Source organism: Cavia porcellus, unplaced genomic scaffold (assembly GCF_034190915.1).
Source record: "Cavia porcellus strain 051 isolate PalLab524CR breed Dunkin Hartley unplaced genomic scaffold, mCavPor4.1 scaffold_15, whole genome shotgun sequence".
In the NCBI taxonomy this organism is placed as follows: domain Eukaryota; kingdom Metazoa; phylum Chordata; class Mammalia; order Rodentia; family Caviidae; genus Cavia; species Cavia porcellus.
Window position 1 is genome coordinate 44,458,913 of NW_026947498.1, and position 15,277 is coordinate 44,474,189.

Sequence of the window (15,277 nt, forward strand, 5' to 3'; positions counted from 1 at the left end):
TTCTTTCAGGCTCATCCAAATTGCCAACATAACTAATACTGTGCTTTGCACTTTTGCTGAGTTAACAAAAAAGTCACTTGACCACAAGAATGCAATGCCATGATAATCTGAAAACCAAAATTTCTACTGTTACTGTTTTAGCATGTACAATGTGGAAATGATTGAGAAAGCAACAATTAATGTTTGAAGCAGAATAGAGAGGAATGGAATTAGATTTCATTGTAGTACTGTGAAGGGTGTAAAATTTAACCCTTACAAATGATTTATTTTTATATAATTCCACAGATTACAGACACAAAGCCTGTAGCTAACTGAAAGTGTGGAAAGCAAAAACAAAAACAAGAGGTGCTACAGTTTTGATCTGCAGTGCTTAAGGGGTGAAGGCTTGGTCTCAAGTTTGAGACCATACTGACAAGCGAAATGAATCAAACTGACATGTACAAATACCGCAGTTTTCTTAGAGTAAGAAATGGTAAGAATACATCAAAGTGTATGGTAATCATGATTCCCCATTATATTGCTTTGAAGCCTTATAAGGTTTTCATTCATTATTGGAATGGTTTTATTCTCATTGTTTGATTTTATTTTCTGTGATGCTATGAACAGGTATTTTGATGAAAACAAGACATTATCGTAGCTAGTGCTGATTTAATATCATCCCACCATGCTTTTGTTCTTCTGTCTCCATTGGTTTTATCATGTTGTATCTTATTGGATTTTATTATGTGTGATAGTATAAACAAATTTTTTATGGACAAGTAGATAATATAGTAATCATTGTTCATTTTCTATTAGTTGGTTCTGAATACCCTGTAATACTTTCATTCTTTTTAATGATTTTATACTATTTTGTTAGGTTTGATATTATAGTGTATAAAGGTATATTCAAATATTTCAAGAAAAGAGACACTATGGTAGCTAGTGTTATGTCGGGTTGTCTTGTGGTGAAACACTATGTTGCTTAAATTGTTCTGTTCTGACCTGTTTTGTTATATTCTCTTTTATCTTAATCTTCTTAAAATTAAAAAAAAAAGTGGGTTGAAGGCTTGGTAGAAGAGAGTGAAACCTCTGATAGGTGGAACTTGCTTGGAGGTACTTAGGTCATTAAAACCAAATCTCTGCAGAGGATCATGAAATTCAGTGTATTCCCTTCCCTCTATTGTTTCCTAGCCATGAAGTTACAAGTTTTGCTTCACTGAGCGTACTGTGTCACTGCAAGTCAACACCCCCAGAGACTGGAATCTCTCAAATTGAACCAGCACAAAACTTTTCTTTTGTAATTATGCTTTTTTTTTTAATAATGGAAGGGTAAGTCACCCAAGGAGAACTACAGCACATTCTAAAGGACTTGTAGTACTTTAATTCTTTTATTAAACTCACTTCAAACTGCATTTCTGCTATATTAAGTGATACTTAGATTAACTATAATTTTCCAATTTATTTTCTAAACATTTGCAGAACTATACTTGAAAATTGCGGAATTCACTTAATTTCATTACTGTAGTCAATATTCAGAAGTTTCTGCATAAAAATCAAATAAGTAGGAAATTGATGTGTAATTACTAAAATCTTTGTGTTCTTTTTGCCTTATTGTATAACCAAAGTAATACTGATAATGAGTGTAATCACAAACAGCAAACACAAAAATAATCATTTAATCATTCTTCATTAAAATTCTTCTATTACTATTGAATTAGTTTTTAACTGTAGAAACCTTCAAAAATTTGACTGCAAGTTTAGAGTATAAGTTGAGAATGGAGAAAAGTGGTACTATCAAATAAAAAGTGGCACCAGATTTGACATAGTGGTTATCTTAAAGTTAACTTTGAAGATTATATAAACTGTGTGCAACTCTTGCCAGGAAATGCATTTTTGTTACATACCAGGGTGCAAATGTCTGAAAATTCTTTCTGTGAGCTTATAACACAAACTTTTAGCAAATGCATCTTTTCCTTTCTTCTCAACAAGATTTTCATGCAGGAAAAGATGGAGTTTGTTTTTTGGTTTATATTTAGCTTACAATTATTCTTGATGATATATCCTTTATTATGGCTCATTAATGGTTATGTATTTGCTGTTTTACTGTCTTGAAACACCAAGTCCATTTATTGTAAGATAAATAATTGCAAACTACATTCAGATATGAAATGTAACTAAGTTAATGCATATGTGTAATATATAAAGGATATTGTAGCATATAATTTATTTATTAGAATTGATTTTATAATTAGGTAATTTTCACATTTTACTAGAGAATGCACTTCTTTTATAACTACATTTTAAGTGATTTTACTGCACAAAAGATAATTTTTACAGTGACTGAAATTCAATAAAATTTCATTTGTTCACTTGTTTTTTATGAAAAATAATATATAACATCTTTCAATTATTTAGATAATTATAAACTGTGGAAACCCTGTAATATAACCTTAAGTTATCAACAAATAGCTGTATAAAATATTCTTATACTGTGTTACTTCCAGCCTAAAGGAACGTGACATTCTGTAGAGAAGATTAAAGACTAATCCTAGGAGATACAATTCAGGTAATAATGACATATCTTACAATGAACTCACACTACAGGAGAATTATAAATGCCAAAATTGTATGTTCACACAGAGACATATCTACATGCATGCCCACACAAAAATATTTAATGTCATTGTAGAAACCAAAGAGCAGGCAAAATTTGGAGATGGTTTAACCCTTTAAAAAGTGAAATGCATACTTGTATGCTTTACTCCTGAGGTTGTTGAATTTCAAGAGAAAGATATACATATATATATATATTTTTTTTTTTTTTAAGCTAGAGATACTATAAAATGTTGCTCAAGTCTATCTGCCCAGCTGGAAGTTGATGCGTGAGATCGTTGTGAGGGGAATTCTGAAATAGGAATTCCTGTAAGCTTTTGATGACACCAAGCACTCAGTGCTCAGATTTAAAAAATCAGAAATAATAAAATGATGCTTCATTTGAAGATTCCTTTTAATAGTCAAGACAATAAACATTATAAAAGTGTCAGATGAAAGACAGTAAAGTTATCAGAGTATCGGGCTGCCAACTGGTCTAATATGAATGATCATCAGCAGTTTATCAGTGACAGGGAAACAGACACCACAGAGTTCTGTCAGGTAATTGTAAGTATCTTCAGTGCATTAACCTGGTGAGAGGAAAAAGAATATCCACTGTTCAGTCAAATATAAACTCCACCCACATGTGATCACATGATGTGATCAAACTTTAAAATTTGCTTTTTATGAAAATAATTTATAGAATTTGGAAAAGATTTTATAAATTTGAGCATATTAAATATTCTAATCCAAACTTAATATAAAGAGTAAGACCTTTCCTGTGAATATACTAGCTCTTATTTTTCTAAGATTCATGAATATGTACATATATGTGTCCTCAAAATGCTCTATAAGACAAAAGTATTCAGATTACTCCTATTGTCAGAAAAATTAAAATGAAGCATTTTCTTTAATTAAATTTATAAAATGTTAAATAATATAACACATATCAGGTACAAATGCATTAAAAAGAATTATACATTGTTAAAGTCTTTTAACCTTAAATAGCTACATGTATGAATTTTAAAGAGGCTTTGTATTGTTTATGCCTAAATTATTTTCTTGCTACACCACCAACTAAATAGAAAACTAGTGCTAACAACTAATTAACATTTTATATTCATAGAAAAGTGTGCATGACAATATATTTGTATCTTTTTTTTTTTCTTGAGACAAGATCTTGCTATGCAGTTCAGGCTGCCCTTGAACTCCCAGAGATACACCCACAAAAAATACTGAGACTCAAATTGTTTTCCAGTCTCTTTCCTTGCTTATTTCTACAGTATCAAACCTCTTATTTCTATAGTATCAAAGCAAATGATCATAGTAAGTGGACTGTAAACTGAAATATTGAATCCAAATAAGCCCTCCTTTTGTTAAGTTGGTTTTCTTAAGAATTTTGTCACAGTGACAATATGCTAACACAATGATACATCACAAAATTACCCCAAAGAAACAAATTATGTAATGATTTCAGTTGATGCAGAAAGGCATTTGACAAAATTGAACATTCATTAATGATTAAATCTCTAAATATACTAGTTATTGAAGTAGCTTGCATGATTGGAATAAAGATCATATATTAAAGGCTTACAGTCAATATAATCAATAGGGACAATCTAAGAACTTTTCTTAAAGATCTTTTATAAGGAAAGAAAGACAAGTTCACTGAAAATCTTTACCAAGACAATTACTTTTTCTTGAGGGCAAGGATTGTTTGAGACAGGGTCTTGCTATTTAGTGCAGTCTGGCCTTGAACTCATGGTGATCCCCCTGCCTCAGCCCCCCACATGCTGGGATTCCAGACATTTATCACCATGCCTGGCTGCCAAGACAGTTAGACAGTAAAAAGTGACAAAAATAACCTATATTAAAATCAAAGATGATCAATTGTTGTTACAGATAAAATGGTTATATATGTAGTGAACACTGAAGACTCAATAAAAAACAGTTATTTTTGATAAATTCCTGAAAACTCCAGAATCATGAAATATCAACCATAGAGACTGAGGAGTAGCTACATTTTGTATTATGTTCCTAGCATGGCGATGCCTAAGAATTGTGGATTCAGTGTCCAGCATCACTGAACAAATATAGAACCAATAATAATAATAATAATCAGTAGTGGTTCTACATGCAAATAATTAACCAGTAAAAAGAGATAAGAGGCCAGGCACGGCCACACAGCCTTACTCCCAGAACTCTGCAAGACTGGACAGAAGATGTACAAATTGGAGCCCCACGAGGCTCACTTAGTGCTTAGAAACTTCCTTCTCAAGAAAAGGTATTTTAAAAGACCTGGGGATGGAGTTTAGTGGTTAGCTCTGGTTTCAATACTCAGAATGACAGAAAGTTTAAAAGAAGTGATTGAGAAAAAAATCATAATGATATTTGGCAACAAAAAGAATAAAATGCCTGGGAATGAATTAAAAAAATAAAAGAATCACTAAAATTATAAAACAATAGTGGAGGAAAATAAAGGCAAAAAATAAAGTACTCCTAATATTCACTGGTTTAAAGATTTGTAATTGTGAATAAGTCCAGAGTATGGAAAATAACCTGCAGATTTAATGGAAGTCCTAGGTGCATTCTTCACATAAATAGAAAAATATATTAAACTTGATATAAAAATCACTAAAAACCTAAAGTGGTAAAAGCAACCTTTGAAAAAAGAACAAATCTGTAAGTGTCAAAAGTTCTGATATTAATTATAGTTTAAAAATACAGTAGTCAAAATGCACAAGATAGAAAATAAAATTCACTGTAAATATAGAACATTAGAACAATAGAGAAGTCAGAAATACATATATATTCACATATGCATACATATAGATACTGAAAATGTGTGATAATTAAAAAATATTTGTATGTTTTTATTCTTATTTTGATCAGAAAAATTAAGCTTCATATTTTCTTATTTTAAATTTGCATTTGCCTTTACATAGGCAATAATTGGGACATTAACTTTTTAGTTATGTTTTGGTTAAAGTATGTTAACGACAATAGATCTTTCTAAAACATAAATAGTTTCACAAAATCTTGATACAATTCTTGTTTATATAAATGTAATCTCATCAAAAGCAAGATTGTTTATCCATATATTTTTTAGAATTTTGAGGGAATCTTGCATTGAATATGAGGCACTTAAACAATCTGAGCGAGAGAAAGGGATCTCCCAAAGGGATGAAAGGGAAGGGTGCAATCTGGTTCATGTAGTCTACATTGCGGATCTCAAAAAAGCACAGGTGGTTTTATGGCATTAACTATTATTTTAGCAACACAAAAAATTATGTTTTGTAAAATGAGCCGGACACTAAAGAATCCTCACCTTATTTTTGTAATTTTTTTAAGTCCAAGAGCTAGAAAAAGTGTTCTGGGCTAACAGAAATAAGCATGGTTGTCTGTTACGATTTGAAGGAGGAGAAACAGCTATCTAACATGAGGGAAATAATTTATATGTCATTTTGTATGATGAATATGCAGATTGTATAATAGTAATATCTCATAGTCACGCATGATCTTCAAATTTGTAGTACATATGCATGATACATTCATTTTAAACCATTTTCATTTTTAAATGTTGATTCTCATTTTTAAAATGTTTCTATTATTAGGTTTATATCTGAGTTTGCATGTTTTAAAAGAAACAACCATATGCTTTTTTAAGGAAACAAAGAATACAAAGATTAGCATTGTCTTTTTTTTCTACACTTGATTTGACAGTCTACATTTATCAAGTATGCAGTAAATATTTGTAGTATTTAATATAAAGATAGACACTTCCTCTTCAAAATATGCACTAAAATATAAGTTCTCCTGAAAAATATGTGAACATTTTCATGAATTTATTCATTCACTAATTTTCAGTTTATTTTCTTTAAATATTTTTTGCATATCTATTAATTAAAAATCTGTTAGGTTCCAGTTACATGGTAATATACAAAAAATTATCTAGGTTGCCCTCACACATGAGTTTGTTTTTTTTTTAATGATTTACGGGAACAGATTATATAATGCAAGATGTAATGAACAGATACTCTGAAGAACAGATGCTAAGAAACCCGAGGCTAATTTTGTAGCATTATGATATTAATTCTAGCAATACTATTGTTCGCTGATTAGAATGACATTGGTCTGGTCTCTTGAGTTCAATTTCAGCATATGTACAGGTGGGGACAACTACCACAAAGAGAATGAGAGATGCGATGGTAGTTATTATTGTCTTCCCTAATGTTAGATCTTGAAGACCTAAAAAGCCTTCATCATCCTATAATGATTTGATTAGTTCTATAATATGCAATAAGTATATAAAGTGGGTGAAGATGGGGACAACTATTTGTAAGAAACTAGAGACAGTTAGATAGACAGTGAAGATCTCCAGTGGACTTGGTTTGAAATCTGTATTTCTTCAAATTGTTTTTTTTTTAACTGTTTTGTTCTGTTTTGAGATGTTTAATCTTACCCTCTTTGAGATGTAAAACAAATGTGTAGGACTGATAACCATATTACTGAGTTTTTGTTCGATCATTGAGCAGAACTTTTTTTAGTGTCACTTTTTGAATGTCATTCTAAATACTTTAATTCCATAACCTGAACAGCTATTTCTAAGATGACAATATGTAACTTATCAACCAGCAATTTCTTACCGTTTGTTTTTCTGTAATTTTGTATTATTTCTACCCTTTTTTATCTCCATGTATTTTTTGTTTCCTTTTCTTTAAATAAAATTAAAAAAAATACTCCTACAACAATCTGAATACAATGATTCCAATGGTCATTTTACTGGTTACTTTGTTTTGACATTTGTACTTTAACCAGTGTGCAAATATTCAAAATATCAAAATCAAAATTTATGTGTTTTACTTATGCTACAATTTCTTTAATTTTTTCTTCCCATTCTATTAACAAATTTAAAATTTGTTTGAATAGGTACATTATATAGATAAACCTAAACTTCCTTGCTATAAGCAAGGAAGATTTTATGAACTGTTTAATTGAAATAGCCTAAATTACTTACATTAATACAGGTTACAATTTATAGTGTATGTAGATATATCTCAAACTGTGCTTAAATGTGAAAAATTACAAATTACATTAAAATTACATAAATTTATACAATGTGACGTATTTATGTCTATTTGATTAACTGTGGAATATAAAATTATTTCCCAGCAATTTGTATTTCTGAAATTTTAAAAAATAGCCCGCTACTTTAGAAGCAATATACGCCTATATACAGTATATGTAACATCTGAAAATCAAATTTCACTCAGATTTGTTATTTAACTTAGAAAGATGAGCCAACAATATTAAACAGCTGATGAAATATACCATGTATTTGAATTCCATTCATGCAGGATCATGGACTGGAGATTTAGCTTAGCAGCATAAGCATGTGCCTGGCAAGCCGGACATCATGAGTTTGATCCCTGGTACAAAAAAAAAAAGAGAATCTTATGGCCAAAGCAAGTTTATATTAATAATTTTTACTAAACGCCTGCACCTCAGGCACTGCAATGAATTCTAAGTAGTGTATTTCTTGAAGATGGTACTAATAAAGATCAAAAATAATATCTCATTTAATCCTCCTACTAAACTTAGAAAAAGTGATAGGCAATCTATATATTTTATAGATGATAGAATGCTATTTTCTGAAATTACTTCATATTTGTAGTAACTTAGAAAAAGTCATAGGGAACCTATATATTTTATAGACGATAGAATATTAGTTTTCTAAACTGAGACAATAGAACACAAATATAAATATATCTTAACTGCAAGAAATATTCTTGTGATCTGATTTATGCTTTTAAATTATTAATAGTAACTCACAGTAGTATTGCAAAAATTTGGACTTCAGAAAATAGTTGAAATTCTATTTCCACAGGTGTATATAAATCTCTAACACAAAGTAGAAAAACAAAAACCAAATAAAACCAAGCAAAAAGTCCATTTAAAGTGAGTTTAAAACAAGCAACTGACCCAACAGACATACATTAATTATACTCAGAGTACTGTTTAAATTAAATGTTCCTTGTGATTTAATTCCTGTTTGGGGAATATCAAATGCATTAATGAAGATTAGTTCATGCAGATTACAGAGAATCACTTTCCCCCATGAAAATAATCAGTGAATTCCAAGTAGACTTCAGCTTTGTAAAAGACAGCCACACATTCTTGTTGAGCATTCAGTGTTGCACTATGAGGAGAAAGGAGAGCAGGTCATGACTGAATTTCACGCTCCTGTGACCCGCAAAATAATTCACACAGTTATCAGGGCATTCATTCAATTTCCGTATTACCTGCCATCTGTGATACACAGATATGCTAGATTAAAGATCAACCTTCTAACTTTAAGCCCAAATAAACTCACATATTTAATGGCAAAAATATTTGTCATTATGTATATTCTGAAGTATCACTCTTGATCTATGTACAGTATGTCCGAGAAAACTAATTTTTTGAAGCAAAAGTTCTTACAGATTCACAATTTAATTCACAAATTACATTTAAACTACATTAGACTATATTTTCTTATACTATATTTTATATACTTATACTTTTCTTATATTTTGTTATACTGTGTGGCCTAGCATTATAGTTATTTTGTGTGCTCAAATTAACAGAAACATTTGTGCACCCATAATGGGCCATAATGAGAAACAGTTACTGAAGAAGTTAAAATTTTGCCAGCACAAACACATTGCATAATAATCTACTTCTTTCTGACTCTGCTTTAAGACACACAGAGAAAAAAAGCAAGTGGACACTCAATCAATATATTCTTTATAATTATTCTATTCCAACAGATGAAAAACTCAGAAAAAAGGACACGGGACATGAAGTTACCAGTGAAGGAAAGAATGTAATGAAAATTTATCTAACAGACCAATTTGGAGAGAAGTTGAGAGCATATCTCAGGGAGCTTTCACACTCATGAACTGAAAAGCAAATAGCAACAAACCTCCATGATTTGCTTTGAGGAATTAACCTAATAGAAAAATTGAATTAAAGAGAGGTCTACAAAACAAACAGCTGAATGGATGTTGTTAATGCACTTTCGAAATTTAAACTCCTGTATGGTAAGTATTTAAAAATAGCACTTCTCTAAAATATTTAGCTATATCTATGCCTAACTACATATACACAATTCTAATAATACATATTCTCATAAGAAAGATTTGATCTTTAACTGTTACTGTAAACCCATGCATAAAGAGTACCTAGGTATTCAAGGGACAACATGATTTCCATTCAAACTATGCTATATAGTTTCTTTAACAAGATATTTACCTTAATTTTAATGCATCCAAATGCTAATTTTATCCATAAAACTCAGCTAATTAATGCTGTACTTGGCCCTGAAGCTCTAACCGTTGCAATCCCTCCTGACCCCCTTCATCCTGGGGATTGGACTCTACTACTTTTAGAACATGGCTCATTAATTATTTTTACCCCACATAATCCTCCATGAAGCATATTTGTCAATACCTCAAGTGCTTCTACATACACATTTTATAACTTCCCAGTCAATAGATATAACCGTAGATTCCACCGCCTGCCTGGGGGTGTTGAGGGCTGCCGGTCTCTCTGGACAGACTTCCTGGCTGCAGGATCTGATTTGTCTGTGCTTGACTGCAGGTATGTTTCTGTTCCAAGATCCAAATATGTCAACTAATTTGGGAAGAGTAGGTGAAATACTGTGAAATACTACTCTAACATGGCCAGTTAGAGTAGGAGATGTGCTGGAGATACTTGGAGGAGAGTCACTGAAAATAAAATAGTGTTCTGAGATGTGAAGGGAAACTGCACTCAGGAAAGAAAACCAGTCAGAAGAATAATCACACAGATCTTGCCAATATCTGGATTGTTGAAAAAGTGAAGCGGCACGGCCACTGGTCCTTGGTTCCACCTTCTCCCTTTACCCAGAGGCCACATCATCTAAAGAGGAGTCTGAATCACCAGTGAGGGAGACAGCACTGCAATGGCCAAAGCCTTGCACAGGTCCCTTCATTCTCACCCTCCCACCTGGAGGAGGAAATCCAGTGTAGCAGTGCACTGTGGTTGAGGCCCCAGGGAAGCCGGATAGAAGAAGATAAAGCAACATGGTAGTCTTTCCCTACCCCCATCATCCTCCCTTAAAATGGGAACAATTCTGTCCCGCATTATCTTACCTCCACCCAGCATCTAGAATGAAAGCCTCCACAATGCAGAGAGATGCTGAACTCCAGAGCTGTGGGTGATGCTGAGTCCACTAGCAGAGATTCCTGGACCACATGCCTAGACATATAGGGGAGGGAGACAGACTGAACAAAAGGAGCGAAGAGTAGGCAGTTTCCTATTGCTTCCCCAAACACAGGAGAGATTAGAAAGAGCAGGAAACTCACCCACTGCCTGTTGACCCTCCTGAACATAGGAGATAGTCTACTAGGGCCAAGAGGACTCCAACCAGTTCTGTGGGCTGGCAAGCTTGAGTGAGCGATGGTTGGGGATTTGAAATTGAAGGAATAGAGGAGTCTTCTAAGACCTAGAGCTTCTTGTGACACACTGAGCGGGAAGTTCCTGGACAAAAAAACACTGAAATGAACCCTGGGTTTGCTCAGCAGTGAAGGGAGCAGGAATGGAAGGTTACCAGTGAAAGATGACAAGAAGCCAGCGGTCAGACACAGTATTTCACCTACTCTTCCCAAATTAGTTGACATATTTGGATCTTGGAACAGAAACATACCTGCAGTCAAGCACAGACAAATCAGATCCTGCAGCCAGGAAGTCTGTCCAGAGAGACCCGCAGCCCTCACCACCCCCAGGCAGGCGGTGGAGCAGCCCACAGGCAGAGCAAATTCAGGTTCAGTGCATGGAAGCAGACTATGACTACAGTGGGAAGGGAACGGGACACTGTGACTGCACGGTAAAGCGGCCACGTGGTGGGGGACAGGGTGTTTTCTTCTATGTGTGTATGTTGTGGGTTCTCTCCAGGGTTTTCTCTTCAATGCTTAATTACAAATTTATTTTTAGTTTTTTTTTTAATTTTGCAAGCTTTTACGTCTTTTACTCTTCTCTTTCTCAGTCTTCTTCTTTCTCATTTTAATTTTCTCACCTACCTAGTTTATTCTTCATTTCTTTGCACTTTGGGCAACAGATATATAGCAAGTGCTTGTAATGTACACAGCAGAATAAGATTAGACCAGTGTTTTAACTTAAATGGCAGCGTTCACGGTTATGCTGGGGTAACCTTCAATATAATGTGCTTACAGGATCCCACTAAATCTAACCACAAATGTGTTAGTAGGTTCTGACAACTCCACAGCTTCCCTCAACCTCCAGTTATTCTGTCCTTTCACTGCAGTCCTCTCATGCGTCCAAAATATTCTTTTAAACTCACCAGCACTAACCCTTTATTCTAGCTATAAAATGCCTCCAACAGTGTCTGACTTTGTATCTTATCCATAAACATCCTCTTTTCTCCTTTCTCCTTATTTTCCCCCTGATTTCCCCTTTCTCTGTCCTTCCTTTCTTCTTCATCACACATTAACTGTCAATAAATACAGCATAGTTTGGAATTGGTGCTAATACAAGGGGAAAATTATAATTAAATGGATTAATGTTTATTATTGATGGATGGTTAGATCTGTAGATGGTATAACCTGTAGGAATCTCTACAATAACACTGTAACTGGATACAGCCCAATTCAACTGAATAGAATAAAGTAGCAAATAAAAGCCTCTAGACAAATAAAGCTAAGATCATATCAGTAGAAAACAGCTAAAGAGATCTTCATAAGAACAACAAATTTTCACTCTATTTGACTTCAACCATCAGCACATACACATACCAAAAAAATAAATAAATAAAAAGGAACATGAAAAAATAGGACAGAAAATGATTCCAAAGACTCCCAACTCTCTTTAAAAAGACTCAATGGCACTGACAGAGTGAAAGGCAAACATGAGCGGCTGACCAGCATGAAATCACTAAAACAGACACATGGAAACTCAGCAAGCTCAAATACTATGTCACCCACAAAATGGTTGAACTAAAACACAGTGTCCAATGGATTTTGACAAAAACCAAAAATTAAAAGACCTCATCAAAGCTATTTCAAACATGAGTGAATAATTTACCAAAAAAATAGACTCCATGAAAACAGAAATCCTTAATGAATTCTACTGAATACGAGCAATGGCGAACTGGAAGTATCAGACCTCAAGGACAGGATGGAAATAAAAGATGTTATACACACAGATATGTTAACAATAGTACAGCAACATTAGTAAGTGCTTACTAGATGTTGCTAAGTCTAACTCAAGGAAAACTGGAGTTAGAGACAAATTAGAGGATAGCACATACAATATAAAATATCTGTTTAAAGAATCAAAACAGAAAAAAATAAAGAAAACTAAACATATAAACTATATGAGGCTTACAGAACAACAAGTAATGATTTTTAAAAGGCCCCAATTGCACATCATAATCAAAATTTGAGAAGGCCAAACCAATGGACAGAGTCATAAACGTTGTCAGTGAAAAGCCAAAGATCACTTGTAATTGTATTAAATAAGGCTTTTTTAAACAAAAACTTTAATACATTCCCACCAGCTTGAACCGCCAATGTACAGGCATAACTGTTACATCAGATAGTTTGCACAACTGGTAGTGACAATGGATGTAATCAGTTTTATTGGTCTTTTTACTAATAAAATGAATAGTAACTTGATGGGACAGTCATGCATGTGCTGGTGGTGATTCAAACCACTCAGCAATGAGACCTATGAATTGAGACCTATGAATTATGGTCTCATCACAAACATATTAAAGACTAGTAGAGGGTGGACTGAACTCTATCCAGCACTAGAAGTAAAAGTCTTTCAACCCAAACTAAAACGTACTGCAATGACCTTTTCAAAATGAACATAGGATAAGGGTATTCCATAACTAAAACACATCATAAGAAGTTCATAAACACCAAATGAATACTCAAAAAAATCATGCATATTTTAGTTAGAGAAAATGAAGCCAACGATATCCCAAATTCTGATGAAATAAATACATCAAGCAGCATATCGGTTAAAGAAAAATGGAAAATTAAAGATGTCAACAGAAATCAGGCCATGCAGGAATACATCAATATTTTTCAGTAATAACTCAATATAAATGTTCAACAAACAAGAAAAAGACAAATTTGTAGGCTGGATTGATCACAAAGCCCAGTGGTTTGCTGGATAGAAGAGACTCATCAGTTTGAAAAACTCATATACTAAAAATAAAAAGATGGGAAAGAAGATTGCATGCACCAGAACCCCAAAAAGCAACTGGAGTATACATTTCTCAAAGAAAATGTACTTGAATTTAAACTCACCAGAAGAGGCAAGGAATGGCAATTTATATTAGTCAAGAGAACAATCCAGTGAGAACAGATAATAACTGTAAATATATATGTACTGGACATAAAAGATTACATATGCACCAGCACAATTGTGATGGGAGACCTAAATACATCACTCTCTCAAACAGAGATCAAGAAAACAAAAAAATCACCAAAGAAATATCAAAGTTGCACTATACCACTGAACAAATGAAACTAACAGATACCTTCAAAGAGTTCTACTGAACAACAGAACAGACATTCTTCTCAGCAGTCTAGGGAACTTTTTCAAAAATAGACGACATTCTAGTCCATTAAACCTACAAAATAAGTGCAAAAGATTAAAATCATGCTACACACACAATTAGATCATAGCACAATAAAACTATAAATCAATTATAAAAGAAACCACAAAACCATACAAATAGAAGGATATTAAATAATATACTCCTGAATATTCAATTACAGAAGAAATAAAGGAATAAACCAAACACTGGAGAATCTAGGAGACACAAAACAGAGTTAAAAATGAAGTTTATTGCTATAAACACCTAGATTAAAAAACCAGAGAAAGTTAAAAAAAAAACTGAATTATAAAAAACCAGAGAAAGTTAAAAAAAAAAAAACTGAATTATATATTCACAGTTCTATCAAAGAAAAACCAATCCAAACGCAAATTTACTGCATGAGTGAACTCACAAGGATCAGTATGAAACTTAATTTTAAGAAAACAATAAAAGAATCAATGAATGAGTTAACGAGCTGATTCTTTAAAAAAACAAAACAGACCAAATCTTAGCCAAACTTAAAGGAAAGAATGAAAAACTCGTATCAATGCAATTAAAAATTAAAAAGTCAAAATGACACCAAACACTAGCAAAATCTAGGTGACTAGCAACTAGAGTGAAAATTGTGACTCCAGAAAATTGGAAAGTCTTGAAGAAATGGTCAGATGCCTAATGCATATAAAGTACCAAAACTGAACCAAAAAGATATAAAAACCTGAATAATGCCAAAGAGACAATGAAATATATAATGTGATATTCTTTCCTTAATAATTTTCAAAACAAAAGAACAAAATTAATCAGTTGCGGAAAACATGAAAATTCACCATATTTTGAGGTGGGAAACAAAAATCTTCTATACATAAGAAGAGGTAGGAATATTTTTTGGCATAAATATGTAGCTTAAAAGCACAAAGAACACTGAAAATTAGATACCGTATATGCAGAGAAACATTTTTCTATAAACCTGACTCTCCATTCAGTTATAAAGAATAGCGGTGCTAGAGCACCAGGCTGCAGTTCAAACACGCGCCAGACACCACGTACAGTAAGGCCCGG

The 15,277-nt window shown here is 32.8% G+C and overlaps 1 long non-coding RNA gene across 1 annotated transcript; it reads right to left on the reverse strand.

The window, feature by feature from the left end:
- Window positions 1-2,972: 2,972 nt before the first annotated feature.
- LOC106027562 (uncharacterized) lies at window positions 2,973-14,677 on the reverse strand. Its single transcript, XR_010039396.1, has 5 exons — window positions 14,162-14,677; window positions 10,959-11,133; window positions 10,746-10,851; window positions 7,903-8,000; window positions 2,973-3,161 (listed from the first exon to the last, which is right to left on the reverse strand). It is a non-coding gene; the product is annotated as an uncharacterized LOC106027562 (long non-coding RNA).
- Window positions 14,678-15,277: the final 600 nt, after the last annotated feature.